The following is a 15965-nucleotide window of genomic DNA, read 5'->3' as shown; positions in this document are numbered from 1 at the left end:
ACTCGCAACAAACTCTTCATCACAATCGCCTTCACCTGCTGCATATGTAGCTTTTAAATCATTGAAAATGCTTCGAGCCTTTCTTATACTAAATTAAGGCTAAATAAGAACCATAGGCACCTGACCTGACTTACAAATTGGACTTCAAGACAGGAACAGATCTTGTTCGTAACCTGGGGGCTGCCTGTATTTCAAAAACCTATTTCAAAGAAGGACAAAAATACATTCCAAGCAGAGGAGATAAAAAGAACAGAGGCATGGAGGTATGGAATTTTGTTTCTCCCTAAACATTGTGTGATGTTTAGGAAGAGACCATTAAGAGTCCATAAACTGAATTATAGAGAATATGAAATGAAGTGGTACAAGATGAGGCTGAGAAGTTTGTGAGGCAGCATGTGGTTACAAATCTTCAAAACCATCTTAAAGAGTGTGAATATCCTATATAAAATGAGGAAATCTCAAATGTTTTAGAGCACAGACGTGACATGATTGTTTCTTAAGACAGCTTGTGGTGAGATACATGGAAGACTGATTGGAGCCTGAAGGACAAGAAACAGAGAGACTGCCTAAGCTGCTACTGTAAGAGTCCAAAGAGTGAAATGAACTTACAGTATAGGGGCTAAAAAGAAAGAAGCAGCAGAATTAACAGATGCTTATGAGGTAGACTCTCTGGGAGTGGGAGAGTGATACTGGCAATTGCATCTAGGATGATTTATGTTTATAGCTGAGATGGTGGGTTAGACAACCAAATAATCAACTGAGATTGGCTCACACGAGAAAGGGTAGGATTAGAAGAAAGATAACTAGCCCAGTTTGGGACAGATTTGATCTGCGGTGTCTAAGGGACTTTCATGTGGAGATGCACAAAAAGGCAGTTTGGAGCGAGGAACGATCATGGCAGAGATATGAATTTTGGAGGCATCTCAATGTAGATGTGAGTTGAAATCATGAGGGTGCATGAAATCAATCAAACTGTGAGTGGAGAATGAGGAAGAGAAGAAATCAGGTGTAAAGCCTTGGAGAACATCTAAGGATGAGTGAAAAAAGGAAAAGCTAATATTTAGGACTCTCCTCATCACTTCCTCTGACTCTACAATGCTCCTTTCAAGTTTACTTTTTCTCTTTAAATTGCCCTTGAAATTCTTGGTAAGCTGCTTCAAAATTTCCAGGGGATTGTCCCAGGCTCTGAATTTTACAGAAATGGTCTAAGCCTCACCCAATTCAACCAGGAAGGGTACATATGAGGTTTCCAACACAGACAAAATTAACAAATAGTTCTCTATAACTCTGAATGACTGGAAATCACTTTTTTAGCTTTCAGCAATAATAAACTACCCAGAATGTCCAAAACCAGTTGCTGTTGAATAAACTCCAACTCATGGTGACCGCTTGTGTACCCAGAACCTCAGTACTTGATAATTTGTTAATTCTTTTTTGTGTGTGTAGACTCTCAGACCCCATTCCTATCTCCTGCAAGCTCAAGCATGCAAGCAACTTGTGTTTATATAGTGTTTTTCTGCTCAAATGTAGTTTCCCATCAATTATCTCCTTTATTTCTCCAAATAACTCTGTGAGGGAAATGTTGTTTTTACCCTTATTTTACAGAATAAGGCAACTGTGGCTCAGGATGATTTTCTCAAGGTCTCATAGTTACTCGGAGTGTTGTCCAACCCATGTTGTTTTCGCAACTCTAGGCTCTTGTGGTTAAACTGTTAATAGATTATCCAAATATGCAAGCTCAGTTAGTAGGTTTATTTCTTTCAGATCAAATATAATGGTCCAGCCTTTGGTCTGTTAGAACTAAAAAATATATATATATATTAATTTTTCCCCTGGTTAGAAAGGAGGACTTTGTATCTTCAATTAGATACTGGCATTGCTGATAATTGTACTCTCTCCTTGAGGCTCTGCCAGGGGTCGTCTCCACTGATTAGCATACAACAACCACAGAAGGTGAATTGCTAATTGGAAGGAGTAATTCACATAAAGTTATTTTTACCCTCAGACTATATTATAGTAAAAAAAATAAGTAAAAATTTTGTTTAGTCAGGATTTCAGGGCATGGCTCTCCTACCATTGGAAACAATGCTTTTGTTGACTATGTATGAAAACACTGTGTAGACCAAGGTGTCTGAAGAACAGTTTGGTTGCATCCACATACCTTTAATGACACTGAGAATGTTCACACTCATGGTGGAGTGGCCAAAACTGTGTTTGAATAAGAAAAAAAAAAAATCTTGAGAGATTATTTTGAAGTGTATTATCTGACCCCTCCTGCCCCCCCCCCCCTTTTTTTTAAGCTCAAAACAAATCTTTTTCCCACATCTTACTTTTTGGTGAGTGTACCAAAAGAAGTTACTGTGTACAAAGCTGTATCTATAAATCTATTAACACAAACACACACCTGCGGGGGTATTTTATGGGAATTATATAACTTTATACAAAATCACAAAGTAATTAAAAAAAAAAAAAGTATTCCGTAAGTTTTAAACCTGTCATGAGGCCTCAAGGAACAGTAGAAAAAGTACAGGCTCTGACATGGGAGAGAATAGGATCTAATCCAGGTTTTGGTACATACCAGTTGTGTGCCCTTGGTTACTTAGCTTTTCTCATATAGAATGTAGAACTTGGTAACATGCAACTCTTATTGTTAAAAGAAACAAATCAGATAACAACCACCATTTACTAAGCATCTTCTTTATGTCAATTACTGTAACTAAAAATCCCAAACTCATTGCCATCAAGTTGATTCTGACTCATAGCAACTCAATAGGACAGAGCAGAACTGCCCCATAGGGTTTCCAAGGAGCAGCTGGTAGATTCGAACTGCCAACCTTTTTGGTTGGCAGCCAATCTCCTAACCACTGTGCCACCAGGGCTCCATTTTCATTTAACCCTGAAGACATTGATATTAGGCAGCTATTATCATCCCTGGATTTCAGATGAAGAAATCAAGATCATAAAGCTGATAAATGCTGAAATATCATTTGAATCCAGATTCAGACTCAAAAGTCTATGTTCTGTCGTCTAAGATCCATGCCCTCCAGGTGACATGTATAGAGTGGAAAGCACCGTAACAGGATTGAAATAGGCACTGAAGGAATTACATATGATTATTCTTCCACAGTAAGAAGGCCAAGAATAAAATATGATGACCACTAGTTTTAAAAAAGTTATGGCATGTGCATGATTATTTATGCAGATCCCTGCACAGGTTTACAGTAAGTTGTAGGCATTGGGATAAACACGCCGCATTTTTTTTTTATGAAGCTCAACCCTCTATTTTAAAGAAATATTTCTTTTTTACTTTTTTAAAATTGTGCTTTAAGTGAAAGTTTACAATTCAAGTCAGTTTCTCATACACAAACTTATGCATACATTGTTATGTGGCCCTAGTTGCTCACCCTATAATGTGACAGCACACTTCTCCTCTCTACCCTGTATTTCTAGTGTCCATTCAACCAGCTCCTATCTTCCTCTGGCTTCTCATCTCACCTTGGACAGGAGCTTCCCACTTACTCTAATGTATCTACTTGAGCTAAGAAGCACACCCTTACCAATATCATTTTATGTCTTATAGCCCAGTCTAATCTTTGTCTGAAGAGTTGGCTTCAGGAACGGTTTTAGTTTTGGGCTAACAAGGAGTCGGGGGGCCATGTCTCCTGGGGTCCCTCCAGTCTCAGACCACTAAGTCTGATCTTTTCACTAAAATTTGAGTTCTGCACCCCACTTTTCTCCTGCTCTGTTGTGTTCCCCGTCAGGGCAGTGGTTGGTGGTAGCCAGGCACCGTCTAGTTCTTCCGGTCTCAGGCTGATGGAATCTCTGGTTTATGTGGCCCTTTCTGTCTCTCGGGCTCGTGTTTTCCTTGTGTCTTTGGTGTTCTCCATTTTCCTTTGTTCCTGGTGGCTTAGGACCAATTGATGCATCTTAGGTTGGCCGCTTGCTGGCTTTTAAGACTCCAGACGTCACTCACCAAAGTGGGGTGCAGAACATAAAAGGAATATTTTTGTGGTACCTGTAAAAACGGTTATGTGTATTATCGAGTACATCATTTGCATCAAGGTTTTGCTTGTGACAATGAAATGACAGGAATATAGCATTTGTTGAGCATCCACTATATGACTTACCTTGCTGGGTTTGGGGAGGAGAAGGAGCAGACTGCACAAGAGGCAGTGCAAGCCCTTTAGGAGCCATGGTCTAGTGGTGGGAGTGAAACAGAATTGAGCAAACATATTGTAAGTAATCATTACAGTTAAAGAGTTAGTTTTCATATTTTATAAGACAAGAGTATCCCCCCTTCATCTGAGAGTTCACATTAGTATCATAATAAAAAAACCCAACCATTGCTGCTGAGTCAATTCCAACTCAAGGGGACCCCAAACTCACGGTGACTGCCTGTGTTAGAGAGTAGACCTGTGCTCCATAGGGTATTCTTGGCTGTTTTCTCATGTAAGCAGATTGCTGGGCCTTTCTTCATGGCACCACTGTGTGGGTTCAAACTGCTAATCTGTTCGTTAGTAGTCGAGTGCGAAGCTCTTGTACCACCAAGGGATGGCAGATACCTGGCATATGTTATGACATATAATTGTCACAGTAACCCTCTGAAGTAGGTACTATTATCTCTGAAGGTAGTTTCAGAGAGATTGAGTAACTCACCTAATATCACACAGCAAGGAAGTAAGTGACAGAACTACAATATGAGTAACAGCCTACCAGGCTCAAAAGTCTTCCCTCATAATCTGCTGTCTTGTTCAAGATTACGTTGTGCCAGCTAGAACCAGAACTAGTATTCATGTTTTCTAACTACCTTTTCAGGGCTCTTTTCTCTTTATTATCTCATTTTTATATAAGTAAACTGAAACTTAAGGTTGGTGTTAATTTAGATTCCAGACAAGAAAATTTTTCAAAGCTTCCTCTCACAAGTCTAGAAAAAAACAAACTCTTTGCCATTGAGTCAATTCCGACTCACAGCAACCCTGTAGGGCAGAGTAGAACTGCCCCATAGGGTTTCCAAGGAACAGCTGATGGATTCAAACTGCTGACCTTTTGGTTGGCAGCCAAGCTCTTAACCCTTGAGCGAAGTCTAGTACTCCTAAAAATTTCTTCAATATGTCTTTTGGCAGCACAAAGAACTTCTCTTTCCACAACTCCAAACATGGGTTTCCAGGGTAATTATCATGACAAGGTCAAGCTCAAGTGACTTCATGGCTAATAGGACCATGACAAGATGCTTAGGGGTAGCTTGGCGTACTTCAGTGGGTGAAAGAAAGCAGGGAAAACTAGGAGTAGAAGCAAAACAAACACCTTCACAAGTAAAGACTTGGCAAGAGGACTAATGAAACTGGTTAATTCCTCTCAATGTACTTGCATCATTAAGGTTGCAACAGTTGAAACAAAGATACTAGGAAAACACTGCTTGCCTCAAATGGCCAACAATTAAAACCATCCACATAGATGGGCCAGGCTCAGTTTGGCCATCCAATGGCCACCCAAAAGAAGGAAGAGATGTGGCTGGAGAGTCAGGGGAAGGGTGTATGTATAAACTATGCACACATGTATACTTGTTGTTTGTTTTAAATACACCCACTCCTCACTTATCGACATGGTTTGGTTCTAAAACCAGGTCATTATGTGAAATTTGGCATTATGTGAAAATTAGGGTAGCCTAGGACAACCAAGACTACGTTTGAGAGTTTACTTTATCTTAACATACTCAATGCAAAATGGAGGATAGTTACATCAGATTACAAAATGGAGGATGGCTACATCATTGCATAACAGCCAAACCACTGAGAATCAAGGGCCAGCTAAGCTGACATATAACCTTAGCCAGCATTACCCTTGCCTCGCACCTTGGCATTCATTACTACCAGACGTACGTTGTTAATGTGCAAAATAGTCAGATAGCATTTTTTTGTTGCTATTGTCATAAATGCAAAATATTGGATAACGAGACAGTCGATAAGTGACGAGTGAGTACATGTATTTTTAATACGATTTTCTGTTTTACAGCTGTTTGTTCATTTATGTAAAAATATGTATTGCAAATACACACACAGATACACACAATCACACACATAATCATACACTCATGGAGTGGAAGGAATGTTAGAAATCAGCCCATTTCTCTCATTTTCCTCTTGAACAAACTAGATCCCAGAATGGATAATTAATTCATCAAGGTCACACAGGTAGATGTAGATACTGTTAGAAACATGCGGAGTTTCTTGTATGTTCCTTTACATCTGCATCTCTCTCTCTCTAAGTCTAGGCTGTGGACTCAGGCAGAACCTAGGACAGAATGTCAGCACCATCACTTACAGGCCATGTAACTTTGGGCTGCAGTTTTCTCATCTGTAAAACAAGGATAATAATCCCCACCTTCAGTAGGGTAGCTATGAGTTGGAATAGACTTGAAGGAAATGGGTTTGTTTTTTCTTTTTTTTCCGATGAAATGGCCTAAAGTTTAAGTGAGGTCCTGCCTGTAAAGCATCCATCACAAAACCTGGTACATAGAGGCTGCTCAATAGAAATAGTTCTCTTCTCCCAGCTTTAACTGTTGTCATCAAGTCAGCTTGGATTCACAGTGACCCCATGTGTGTCAGAGTAGAACTATGATCCATAGGGTTTCCAGTGGCTAATTCTTTGGAAGTAGATCACCAGGTCTCTCTTCCTAGGCACTTGTGAGTAGACTTGAACTTTCAACTTTTCAGTTAGTAGCTGAGTGTGATAATTGGTCCCAATACCCAGGGACTCCAATTTGTCCACCCATACGCATTGCCGTTGGATTGATTCCAACTCATAGTGACCCTATAGGACAGAGTAGAATTGCCCCATAGAGTTTCCATGTAGCAACTGATGGATTCGAACTGCTGACCTTTTGGTTAGTAGCTGAGCTGTTAACCACTGTGCCACCAGGGCTCCAATTTGTGAACAGATATGCAACATACATTGTTCTCCCAATTTATAGATGAATTAATTCATTTGGTTTAGTATTTATGCCCAACTTGTTTACAAAAGAATTGGGACACTGGCTGGATGGACAGATAGGCATGGATTTAGAGTAACACAGAGGAGATGGCATAACCTCGAATGAACCCATGATTTGGGTAATGTTTCCATCACTTTTCACCTTATACAACCACACAGGGCTGTATTCTGTGGAAGGGTCTTGTGTTATCCATGAATAAGCACTGTTTCTCCTGGTTTAGTCATACAAAGATCAGTATTGTCATGTGGAAAAATCTCAAAGAATGCAATTCTCATTTGTTTCTTTGAAATCTTGTTTTCAGAATTTTATTCCACTTAACTCAGACCTCTCAATCTGCCCGTATAATCATCTCCACATTTCAAAGACTGAATCACAAATAAGTATTTCCATCTATTATACAATTTCACAAAATTGCTTAAATTGAGGGGAAAGGGATGGATGGACACTTTGTATGAATCCTTTTTAAAGTGAATTTTCCCAGTAGTCATTTAAGGAATTTCAAATCAGATTACCCCATTGCCATTGAGTTGATGCTGACTAATAAAGACCCTATAGGACAGAGTAGAAATGCCCCATAGGGCTTCCAAGGCTGTAATCTTTATGGAAGCAGACTGTCATATCTCTCTCCCTCGGAGTGGCTGGTGAGTTTCAACGGCAGACTTTTCGATTAGCAGCTGAGTGCTTTAATCACTGTGCCATTAGAGTTCCTTCAAATAAGATTACATTTTTTAAAAATGGATGTATGTTGTTTCTTGTTTCAGAATGAATTGTGGAAAGGAGCAGTGGCAAATTCGTTTGTGCGCTGATTGATCCAAAGCACAGGTATCTCCCCAGGATAAAAAAAAAAAAAAAATCAGTGAGTGATATAGAAAAATGAGTGGAGAGGAATTCCAGGTGGACTTTGGTTCAAATGAATTCTTATACTCCAATCCTGAGTAACTGAAAACTGTTCTGCTCCTATCCTTTGAATTTCTGAGAAAGAAGAACAATTTGTCTGTTCCTTCCCTGTTCCTTCTCTTCCTTCCATGGATTTTCTTTAGATCTTTTTACCTTGTTTCCCTTCTTTCATTTGTCCTATATTTCTGCCTTTTAGGCAAAACTTTTTTTTTTTTTGTCCTAACTATTTATGTCAGGACCTCTGGTGGCCAAGTAGTTAAGAGCTATGGCTGTTAACCAAAAGGCTGGCAGTTGAAATCCACCAGCTGTTCCTTGGAAACCCTATGGGGCAATTCTACTCCGTTCTATAGGGTTACTATGAGTCAGAATCGACCCAAAGGCAATGGGTTTGTTTGTTTGATTTATGTCGGGCACTGTGTTAGTCATTGCAGATAAGAGCTAGATGTCCCAGTTTTCAAAGTACCTATAGCCCAGTAAAAGAGAGAAACACATAACCATAAACCAGAGTGGCAAGCCCACAATTGTCTCACAGAGAGAACTGCTGATATAAATTTAGTCTCTCAGATAGAATTTCTGGTGGGAAGAGACGATAATGACAGGTTGACAAAAATGTTCTGGTTTCTCTGGTATTATATTTCTCATATAAATGAATAAATTGACATGTTGGTTCTAAGTTAAGTCTCTTGGTGTTTGGCAAGTCATTTCTTAGGATCTGGTGGCCACAGGGTGAAATGGCAAAACCTCAGGCCTGACTCTGCCTTGCTTAGAAAGTGCTCTGAACCCTCGGCGTTCCAGTGGGAGGGAGGCACCCGCTGAGACTACACATGAGGGGTACACCACAAATATCACATCCTAGCCCTGGTAAGGAAGAAAATAAGGAGGATTTGGGGCTGTAAGAAGTATTTTAGGAACGTCTCTAGTTGCAGTGCCATTGGGGCAGAGAAAACAAAGCAGGCGTTTGTTGAGCTTTTGTTATAATTGGTTAACGTGTTCAAGTTCGGCTGCAAAGTCAAAGCTGAGAGGTTCCAGTCCACCCAGAAGCACCTCAAAAGAAAGACCTGGAAATCTACTTCCAAAAAAGCAGCCATCAATAACCCTATGGAGCACAGTTCTGCTCTGACATACTTGGGATCACCATGAGTTGGTATCAACTTCACGGCAACTGGTAAAAAATAAAGGATTAATTAAGCAATTGTATTCTTCTGACTTCAAACATTGCATTGTAGACAGAAAAAAAAGAAAAAAATATTGCCATCGAGTTGATTCCGACTCATAGCAACCCTATAAGACAGAGTAGAACTGCCCCATAGGGTTTCCAAGGAGTGCCTAGTGGATTTGAACTGCGAACTTTTTGGTTAGCAGCCATAGCTCTTACCCACTACAGCACCAGGGTTTCCATAGATAGAAGGAAAAACCAATAAAAAGGTAAGTTTGGGGGAAAATATTGTACACTGTTTTTATTTTTATTTTTCCTTCCCAATTTCCTCTGGATCTCAAAACTTATGTGGTGAAATGGATTGTTACAAATGGAGCCAGTACGCTCAGGCATGTTGCTTTTGTGAAAAGCATGATAAAAATGTGAGAAACGAGCTAGCCAATGGGTACTTGATAACACAGACCTCTAGACTCAAGAATCTGACTTTTGGAAAGGATTTGCATGGATTTTGAAGAGCTAACCAGATTTTCAACAGTTGGTATATTCCAGGAAAAACCAAAAGGAACAAAGAAGGATGTTTTCCTCACTTGACTGGAGATGAGGGCAGCATCTGCTCATGCTCTCCTGCCGGCTAGAAGGAAATAGATTGTGCTCGTTCTGCAAAGGTAAAAGTTATGCTTGCTGCATCTCCTCTTTCCAGCTCAGAGATTTGATTCCTGGAGCCAGCTGAGCCCTGTGGCCTTTAAAAAAAAAAAAAAAAACTAGTGCCATCGAGTCGTTTCCGTGCCTGTCAAAAGACAGTGAGTGCCTAGATCTTGACAAAGGGGCAGGAAAGCCAGTGGTAGAAGGACAACCACAAAGTGAATTGTCAAGAATAAATTAAGATCCGTTGTCAGTCCCAGAACTAATTCCTGGGTATCCTTTATCCTTGAATAAATCATAAGCGATATTCATTTGTATTCTATGTAGCAACAGTCATTGTGTCATGATCATAGAAATTTGGAACAGCTCCCTGAAGTTTACCATTTTAACATTTGAAAAATTTTAATCTTTTCTTTTCCCGACAGCAGCTAAAAATTGTATTTAGTGAAAACAGTCTGAAAGTTCCCCTACATGAAAGAAGCAGACGATAGCATTTATACTGGGAAAAGACAATATTTGAGCTATTTTATTAGCACATCTTATTTATGAAGAAAGGTATTGGGTAATATCTCTAGTTAGATGATTCAAGCTTTGATCAGACTAAGTTTGTTCAAGGATATTAGACCTCCTGGCAAATGGGTCTGACTTGCTTCATTTTCCTCCGAAAGAACTGAGGAATCAAATATGACTTCCTCAGATTTTCAGTACTAATTAGAGGAAAAGGTAGGAAAACAAGTTCTAATCTTCATGTTCCTAGCACACCGCATACTCTACCTATGATTACAAGTTGAAGTCACATTTTACTTCAGGTTAGTTCAATATATGAATATTTACAGGTATCACGATTGGGGGAAGACTCATTAATAACCTGAGATATGCAAATGACACAACCTTGCTTGTTGAAAGCTAAGAGGACTTGGAGCACTTCCTGATGAAGGTGAAAGCCTTCAGTGTGGGGTACATCTGAACAGAAGGAAAAAATCCTTACAATTAAACCAATAAACATCATGATAGAATGAAGTTGTCAAGGATTTCATTCTACTTGGATCAATAATCAATGCCCATGGAATCAGTAGTCAAGAAGTTAAATGATGTATTGCATTGGGCAAATCCACTTCAAAAGACTTCTTTAAAGTGTTAAAAAGCAACGATGTTACCCTGATGACTAAGGTGTGCCTTACCCAAGCCCAGGTATTTTCAATCACCTCATACACATGTGAAAGCTACCGAAAAAAAAAAAAAACAAAAAACCAAGCCCATCGCCATCAAGTCGATTCCGACTCATAGTGACCTATAGGCCAGAGTAGAACTGCCCCATAGTCTTTCCAAGGATTGCCTGCTGGATTCGAACTGCCAGCCTTTTGGTTGGCAGACATAGCTCTTAACCACTAAGCTACCAGAGTTTCCATGTGAAAGATAGACAATGAAAAAAGACCTAAGAACTAATGCATTCAAAGTACGGTGCTAGCCAAGAATATAGAATATGCCATGGACTACCAGAAACACAACTAATTTGCCCTGGAGGAAGTACAACCAGAATGCTTCTTAGAAGCAAAGATGGTGAGACTTGTGTTTCACTCACTTTAGACATGTCATCAGGATGGACCAATTGTGGGAAAAAGACATCATGTTTGGTAAAGTGGAGGGTGAGTGAAAAAGGCGGAGACTCTCAATGACATGGATTGACATAATGGCTGCAATAATGTTGTTAGGTACCATAAAGTCAGCTCCAACTCATAGTAACCCTATGTACAAGAGAACAAAACACTGCCTGGTGTACATTTTATCCATGTTCCACTGCTATTCATTCGGTTTTCACTGGCTAATTCTTTTCAGAAGTAGACCACCAGCCCTTCTTCCTAGCCTGTCTTAGTCTGGAAGCTCCTTGGAGACCTGTCCACCATGGGTGACCCTGCTGGTATTTGAAATACCAGTAGCATAGCTTCCAGCATCATAGCAACACGCAACAGACAAGTCGGCAGACTCAAATATAGCAACGTTTGTGAGGATGGCGCAGGGTCAGGTATCATTTTGTTGTGTTATACACGAGGTGGCTATGAGTTAGACTCAACTCAAGGGCTCTTAACAACAACTGTTTGCAGGGTGAAAATGCTCATTCAGCAGTATTGAGAACTAGACCAGCGTAAGGTGGTATAGAGCAAATGATATGCTTTATGAGACGATAAAGGGGAAGAGTCTATATCATTACTGACAAGGAAAACTCTCTCTGTATCAATGGTTCCAAAGTTTGCCTGCATGCTAGAATCCTCTGGGAAAAATTCTGAAGCCCATACTGTACCCCAGGTCAATTACATCTGAATCTCTGGGGGATGGGATTGAAATATGTGAGAAGCTGATTCCAGTATATAGGCAAGGTTGAAAACCACCGGTCAATATAGCACCCACTACAAACTGCTTTTGCATCAGTCTGGCCTATTGGCACTTTAAATACAAGCAATGGTAGATACACAGAGAGCTGAAACTAGAAAACTCCACCAGCAAGTTTTCTTTTTTGAAGCTCCTGACATAAAAGGTGAAAAAGCATTTGCAGTTTTCAAGATAAAGTTGGCCCAAATCCTGAGATAAGGCAATTAGCCACTTAAGCATGAATTTTAATTTCTAATAATCTATTAGAGGTGAACGAAAATAAATCAACTTTAATTTCAATTCTATAATATAGGTATCTACTTTTAATATAGGTACTTTACGGTTGTTAAGAGGGACATTCTCAAAATCTTTTTGAGTAGTACATTTTTCAAGGAGTTTTTGTGGGATTCATTTATTCCATGGGTACGTTGGCGAAGAATATTGAATATACCACGGACTGCCAAAAGGATGAACAAATCTGTCTTGGAAGAAGTATAGCCAGAATGCTCCTTAAGAGCAAGGATGGCAAGACGTCATCTCAGATACACTGGACATGTTATCAAGAGGTATCAGTCCCTGGAGAAGGACAATAGGCTCAAACACAACAATGATCATGAGGATAGCCCAGGACTGGGCAGTGTTTCCTTCTGTTGTACATAGGGTCACTATGAGACGGAACCCACTCGAGGGCACCTAACAACAGCATTACGTGCTAGTTCCTCTTCTAGGCACTGTAGATGACACAGTGAAGAAGACCAAATTAAAAACCAAATCCGTTGCCCGCGAGTTGATTCCGACTCCTAGTGACCCTGTAGGACAGAGTAGAACTGCACCATAGGGTTTCCATGGAGTAGCTGGTGGATTTGAACTACTGACCTTTTGGTTAGCAGCTCTTAACAACTGTGCCACCAGGGCTCCAAACCAGACCAAGTCTCTACATTTATGAAGTGTAGTAGTTGCTTAAAAAAAAAAAAAAAAAACAGTTACCATTGAGTTGATTTCAACTCATAACTACCCTATAGGACAGAGTAGAACTGCCCCACAGAGTTTTTCAAGGTGCACCTGAGGGATTCGAACTGCCGACCTTTTGGTTAGCAGCTGTAGTTTTAACTACTATGCCACTATAGTTTCTTAGGGCTACCATAACAATCTACCACAAACTGGGTAGCTTAAAACAACAGTAATATATTCTCTCACAGTTCTCGAGGCTGGAAGTCTGAAATCAAAGGTGTCAGCAGGGTTGGTTCCTTCTGGAAGTTCTAAGAGAAAATATGTTCTAAGCCTCTTTACTAGGTTTTGGTGGTGGCCAGCAATTCTTGGCATCCCTTGACTTGTACACACGTCATTCCAATCTCTGCCTCTGTCTTCACCTGGTGTGGTCTCTATGTCCTCATGTGATGTTCTCCTCCGTGTGTGTCTAAATCTCTCCCCTTCTTATGAGGACACCAATTATGTTGGATTTTGGGCCCATTTTAACCCAGTATGACCTCATCTTGATTAGATCTGATAAGACCCTCCTTCCAAATAAGGTCACCTTGATAGGTCTGAGTGGACATGGATCTGGGGGAGGGGAGCACTATTCAACCAGTACACAGAGCTTAGATATCCCAGTTGGGAGAGATGGTAAATCATTAGCATCCCTAGGCTGCCTGGGAAATTCCTATCCTCTTGCAAAGAGATTGTCAAAATTTACATAAGGGTCACCTAGGGTGCTTGTTGGAAACCCTGGTGGCATAGTGATTAAGAGCAATGGCTGCTAATCAAAAGGCTGGCAGTTCGAATCCACCAGACAGCCCTTGGAAGCCCTATGGGGCAGTTCTACTCTGTCCTTATAGAGTTGCTATGAGTCAGAATTGACTCAACGGCAATGGGTTTTTTTTTTTTTGGTTTTAGGTGCTTGTTAAAATGTGACTTTTTGGGTTCTACCTCCAGAGATTTAGAATCAGAAAGTCTAGAGAGGTCATTTTAACAAGGCCTCATCTCCTCCCTCCTCCCGTAATTCTGATGCAAGGTGGTTCATTCACCGTTTTGAGGAATTTTGGTCTAGCACTTTTGTATGTTCTGTTGACTTACGAGGAACTCTACAGGATGGCAGAAGGATTATTCAGGGTTTATCTAATGGTATACTCAGGTAGAAAGATGTAATCTTGAAAGGATAATGCTTGCCCATTACAGGTGAAGGGCAGCTGCCAAGAATTACTTTACTTTTTGCACAGAAAATACAGCTTCTATAAATGAGCAGTCCTAGGAGAAAATTTGACCTCCTACAGGTTAGTTTATATTTATCTCAAGGGAGTATTTGATTTACCCAGGTCACCTCAAGATATGGCTATTTTGAGTGTAAGAGAATGTTCAATGAAATACTCATGGCATGAGATTTGGGTATAGCCCCAAACCATGCTATGCAAAAGGGGAAGATTGTGGACAATTTTAACGAGACTTTGGCCAATTTACTTAAATCTTGTAGGCTTCACTCAGTTGAAGTGTGACCAGATAATTTCTTAGGTTCCATATAGCTAGGAATGCCTTGAGGAGGCAAATTGGTAGATCATGTCTAGCTAAATTTTTTTTTTTTTAAATACGTTTTTACTCTCTAAAAAGGCTCACTAAATACCTCTGTGGTACTAGGTACTTGGATGTTGATCAAGTCTGATTTTTGCAACCACATGTAGGGCAGGAGAAGAAAACCTAAGGTGGTTACGGAGAGCACATAAACGCTTCATAGTCAACAATCAGTATAACTTGTAAAATTAATCACGTAGTCGCTGTCAGGGTTACAAACTGCCCTGGTTTGCCTGAGACTGAGGAGTTTCCTGGGATGTGGGACTTTCAGTACTAAAACTGGGAAGAATTGACCACCCGACCCATTATCTACCAGTTATTTATGCAGAGGGGTCCCTGGGTGGTGCGAAGGGCTAATGTGCTCAGCTATTAACTGAAGGCTTAGAGGTTTGATTCCACCCAGAAGCACCTTGGATCTACTTCTGAAAAAAAATCAGCCCTCGAAAACCCTATGGAGCACAGTTTTACTCTGACACATATGGGGCACCATCAATCGGAATTGTTTGCCAGCAACTGGTATTTATTTATGTGGAATCTGCTCTGTGAGTTTGTAGTCTAGTCCAGGAGACAAAAGTAGCACACACACATAAACACACACACACAAAAGGAAAAGAATTCTGTGCTAAACTGGATGATACTGGCTTCAAGTACAGCAGGAATTCAGGGAAAGAAAGTCAGCGTGCACTGTAGTTGCTGCCGACTTTATAAATTAAATGGGACAGGATCCAAGTTTTTGGATCTCCAGTCCTGCTTCCTCCCTTATAAGAAATGTGGTCACACTTTTTGTGCTCATGAAACATAAAAATGACTTAGAATATACATTTCAAATTTATCCAGAAAGGGCAAAGAAAAAGATCAGTTTGAAAATGAAGTCGATTTAAGACTTTTCATTGCCTATTCATTTAAGAAATTAACATTTACTTGTTCTTACATTCATAAATGCTGAGGATACAAAAAGAAAAAAAAAATGCAGTTCCTGACTTTAATGTGTTTACTGTCTAGTGAGGTGATTACTGTGTAAACAGATACGTTTGCCTCTATGTGAGGAGTATAAAAATATTCACACAGAGTGGATGAAAGAGTTAGGGGTGCTCAAAAGACAGTAATATGTGAGAGAAGGAATGAGGATTCAGTCAACAACCTTATCTTTTCTATAGTTAATATCAAAGTCTCTTGGTGGAAATTTCCAGTTTTAGGACACACAATTCAAGTAGCTGGTTAAAGACACTTTGCAGTAAAATAGTTGCTTAGAAAAAAAAAATGCTCCGCATTTATAAGTTCTAATAATTTGGTTTTCCGCTTCTCCTATGCATCTCCTGTGCTTACCCTGGGGCACATTATCATAAAGCA

Source organism: Elephas maximus, chromosome 7 (assembly GCF_024166365.1).
Source record: "Elephas maximus indicus isolate mEleMax1 chromosome 7, mEleMax1 primary haplotype, whole genome shotgun sequence".
Lineage (NCBI taxonomy): Eukaryota > Metazoa > Chordata > Mammalia > Proboscidea > Elephantidae > Elephas > Elephas maximus.
The sequence above is the reverse complement of the archived record's forward strand: the minus strand, read 5'-3'. Positions refer to the sequence as shown.